Genomic DNA, 5,177 nt, shown 5'->3' with positions numbered 1-5,177 from the left:
AGGTAATTGAAAGACTGGAAATCGTCTATCGATTTTAAATATGCATGAAGGGCAAAAAAACTGGGATGAGTACACAGTTTCCCTTGAAATCTCTCCTCTTTATGAACGATACTGCAAAAATGGTTAAATCACCAGATATCAGTTCTAGTTCTGTACCTTCTGCTGCCTTTTCTGACTCTGATATCCATTGCTTCTTGCATCTATGGGCTGTAATCTCTTTGAGCCTTTGATGGCCTTGGGAGACTTCAAGTAAATATTAGGTACTGGTAGCACTAGTGCGTATGTGCAGGAATTCAGGTTGGAAAATATGTCTTTGGAACTCATCTAATCCAACCTTCTCAACAGGGCTAGCTGCAAATGGAGAGCTTGGTTTAAAAGTTTTATTTGACTGGGACCCAGACCTGCGAATTGGAAGGAAAAGGTCTCCATCTTGCACTCTGCCGAAAGGAAGGCAATGGGAACAAAGCACCTGCACTTCTAACTGACAGTTCCCGAAGCAGTTGTCTCATGACAGAAACAGAGCTGGTGAATTCATGGAAATACTGGTTGTGACTCATAAACAAGCTTGCATTGGAAGAACTGTTAAAACTGTCTCTTGGGGTTTCCTCCCAGAATACACACCGCTTACAAGAAGTGTCTGGATTGCACGTCTGGACTGGGTGTCTGGATTTCTGTGCGCATACTGAGGGATCTTGTTGAAGGCATGGGCAATCAGAAAGCTGTTTGTCCTTGACGTTTTCCAGGGTTTCAGCATCTTGAAGTTCCTCATTTCACAGGGAACCCTCATCCAACAGTCTACATATACAAACTACACATGTAAACACACGGTAAAGTACATGATTAGTCTTCACCCAGGAGCATTGTAACTTTACTGCAACACTTTCATCAATGTGATCTTAGGGAAATCTATGCACTGCTGGCCTTGAAGATTCTCTATGTTTCTTTTTCCCTCTGATGGCTTTTTTCAGAATCCAAACCTGCAAAAGGGTTGGCGTAAATTTGCAAACGGATCCAGTTTCAGAACTGTCCTCAAGTCTTTTGTTGCTATATAGGAAAGATGTCTGTTTCTGTTGCTGCAGATACATCACTCAGTATTAGTGTAAGAAGGTGGAGGGAAGGTGTACTAACGTCCCAACCTGACAGTTTATGGTTCAGTAAAGAACTCTCAACAGGATTCACCAGAGTGGGTAGAATGCTTATTTTAAAGAAGTTAATTAAAATCAAGATGATGCATCAGGACAAAATGCTTAGTACGGGCTTGGGAATTTGCAGAGACACCACACTGTAACTCCAACCCCAACAGTGGGCTTCCAGAATTGTGAACTGGTAGCATGGGAGTGCACGGGGACTCTGTTTTCCATCACAACCAAGAAATCGCACCCATGAAACAGGTGCTGCACGTCTGCAAACACACAGCCTATTCCCGTGTTTCCACACAGAGAGCTGGAGCATACGATGCCTCCTTGCAGATCTTGACTAATCATTTCTCAGGATGATGATAATGGGTTGGGTTCCTTCTCAGAAATTTCATTGGAAATTGAAATCTGAAAGCCGACAAGTTGAGGTTTCTCTATGTAAAGAATTATTTTCCCTGGGAATCCTACAACACAGACACAAAACTGGTCTTAATAAGGCAAAGAATACTCAAATGGAAGCCAGCAGAGAAACACCATCATTTGTGTGGGCATGAATCGAGGTGAGCATTCACCCGTGTTCTCGTGATTTCTGTGAAGGAGAGCATGGGGGAGATACCTGCTGCTTCACTTCAGTGGTCACAGAGGCTGTCTGCCCCAGAGAGGCAGCAAAGTGTCCCCTCAATCCCACCACCTCTGTGAAGCGGTGACATCTGGGGACAGATGAGCTCCACATGCTGCAATCCTCATCCTCTGTCCACGAGACCGCATGCTTTAGCTGGGGAGAAACTGTAATTTAGGCAAGCCTGGACTGCAAAGTGAGATCCAGTAATGGATAACTCTGCTGAAGGCTTCAGATACATCAGTGCTTGGATATGGCTTTCCCTCCAGCCCCTTCCCTGCTGCTCCCAAACGTACTGTCAGACAAGGCTATTTCACAGGGTGTCGTGTTTACAAATAACGTTGTACAGCCATCACCTGAACAGTTTTAGTTTGTTAACCAAGACCCACAGCCTGTCCCTTGCTGGCTCCCCATGACAAGGTTGATACTTGAGAACTGAATCTTGCTAATGGCAGGGCCAATTCAAAGCAATTGGACTCAGAAAGTCAAGGGTGGAGGGGGAAGTGTTCTGCCTTAGAATATTTATGCTGGGTGTGTGACAGTGAGTGGCTCCAACAACTTTGATTGATTCCTTCAGATGTCACTCGTATCCACAGCTCGGGATGCAGCCTGTCCTGAAGTGAGGCCATGGCTGAGAACAAGCTTTTGAGGCTGATGTGGGTGTAAATAGCATTACAGTAAATATGGAGCAACACCATGGCCTCTGTTCACACTACAGAAGCTGCTGTTGCGTGTTGGCTTCAAATTGTTAATTAACCCACTATTAAGCATCGCCGAATAATCTTGTAACTTCATCAAGTTCCTCTAAAGCAATGCAAGGTGATGCTTCACTCACCTGGAGAAATTAAAATTGAGAATGTAAGATGAAGTCAGAATGCTGGTCCCTGTTGGCAGTCTCCAAAAATAATTATCTGAAATAAGAGCATAGTTTGCCTATCCTTGAAAGCCCTCATGAGAAGAACTAAGTGGGTGAGCATTCAGAAAAGGTGAGCACAGCTTACCCCAGCTCCTTTCTCCTTGCAGGCTGATCCAGCTCAGTGGGACAGGCAGGGAGAAAAGTGCATGGGCTCAAGATGCTTAGCACTGGAAAAAAAATCCTTCCTTGTTTAACAGCTGAAGCTACTCTATACTGCCTGGAAACTGTGATAAGAAACAGAACAGTGCTTCAGAGATACCATGCCTTAAATTTTGAATAATGTACGACCATGATGTTTAAAATAGCTAAAGCGCAAAGTGATCATGCAGGCATAAAAGGGCACACGGGTTACATGAAGTATAATAATGTACCATTCAGCAAAGCAACGTGTTCCATGTAGAAGATAATGCAGTGCATGAAATCAGTAACATGTAGCAGTGGAGAAGAGTTTAAAAGAGCAAATGAGATCAGTAAATAATACCAGAGGGTAGCATATGATGATATATGACATGTGGAGGAAATAAAAGAATTAGATTGAATCTCTGGGAAGATTGAAGTTCTCCATGAGGAGATAAATACAATCTAAAACAAAGATATTCAGTAGGAAGGAGCTACTTACGAGGCAATCATGTTGAAAGAGCCTAAGTGGGTAGCAAATCAGACAGAAGCATGCAGTGCAATTGAAAAATAAAAGTATAAATGGCAATGTGATTTGGGCTGTGCTGTGACAAGGAGGCAGAAAGGGACACGTCTTCACACAGCACAGAGCCCGTGCTCGGTTGGAAACATTATCTTTGGGAGCCTTGCTAACAGAGCTGCAGAGATCGGAGGTGACAGTGAAGAGAAACGAGAACTGCTCAGAGAAACCTGGGACGCAGAGGAGTGAGACCTACATGGGAAGAGAATTAAGTCAGCCTGCATCTGAGTGGCATAAAGCACGCGGATGGCTGATGGCAAACAACTCATGCAGGGAAGTGCGGCAGACCGTAAGCACAGCAAGGCTGAGACTGACCACGTGAAATCTCACCCTGAATTTCAGGGATAAAAAAGGTCAGTAAAGCCGGTCCACCTAGAAAGGTGTTTTGTCATGTAGGAGGCATTTGTGTGACCATTCCCTCATGATACACCGAAGGAATGAAGGGGAGCCTGCGTACCGTGGCGTGCATCATCGCAGTTTGTGGCAGAGGGCTTTGGGGATTACTGCTGGCCATGTTGATGTCGTCCATTGTAAGGAAGAAGGGCTGAGATGCACCAAAAGGGTCTTTCATCTTTTTTTTCTTCGGCTCTGCCCTGAGGCAAGGCTTGCTCACTAGCTCACCGTGTCTCAAGTACTGGGGGTGGCCAGTGGGTGTCAGTTTTGCTCTATGAAAGAGCTGATGGAGCTTCCCTTGTCTAAAGGAAGAAACTATTTGAAGGAGGCGGTGGAAAAAATCAGCGAGGAGAAAAACGTTTCTATGCTGAGGAAGTCAGCCCCACGGTTTGGTATTTTGTTCTTTTTGATATGTCCCAGTCTCTTTGAGCAGTCACAAATATTACACTGTAGGGAAGTCTCAGTTGTTCCTCTTTCAGTACCTCCAACATTAGGTTGATGACAACTAAGTGAGGATTTTTCAACGGAGGTCTTTCATCAAGAAGAAGCCACCATCTGCGGTCAGAAGAACGCTTTATTTCAAAAGGTCATACGTGCAAATGTGCAAAAACCTTGCAAGAACCTGCAACAATAACCTTGACAGAGAGTCACGATTCTGTTATCAGCCAACAAAGGCAGCTCAGTGCAGTGTGGAAATCACTTTATGATCAAGTCAGTGATAAAGGCTTAGGGATGCTTTGGTTACAATGTCCACGGAAAAACATCTTCATATTTTCATTTTCATTTGCTATTTTCATTTTCAATGCTATTTTTAACCAAACTTTGGAGCTGAACGCAAAATTATACCCCTTTTGAATTAAAAACTAAGCCAACAAACCCAAAACAGCAACAAGCTCCTACCAGAGGCATTCAGCTTCCCCATGCAGTAAGTGGAGACCCAGTACTTCTCTATGGCCTCACTAAACTCCGTGAATGTTTTGCACCAGGACAGTTCTGTTCTGGGATGCGCTCTTCAGCAGTGCGGCCTAAGCAATTCAGAGAAGAATTTTTAAGGCAAAAATGATGATCTTAATATCTGCAAGATTTTACTTATTTATTTATGTCCTGATTATAGCCCTATAAACTCTGAATCTTTATTTTTCACTGTAGCCGTTAGACTGTTCCTTTTCAGCTGAAGTCAGTAGGAAAACTTCTATTGACACTTGTGCCGTAGGCTCAGGCCTACCACGATATCTTTAGCCATGGTTTCACCACCCAAAGTATTAATTAGAAGAATCCCCAGCGTTGCTAATAAACAGCAACATTTGTTCTTCCAGATCTCAGAAAGAATTACAGTGTATTAGCAGAAGCCAGAAGGAAAAGACTGTATTTGTCACAGAGGATGGAATGTCTCTAGGATGATCACTAGGGATGTCT

This window comes from Tetrao urogallus (assembly GCF_951394365.1).
Source record: "Tetrao urogallus genome assembly, chromosome: 8".
In the NCBI taxonomy this organism is placed as follows: domain Eukaryota; kingdom Metazoa; phylum Chordata; class Aves; order Galliformes; family Phasianidae; genus Tetrao; species Tetrao urogallus.
Note: the sequence above shows the minus strand (reverse complement) of the source record.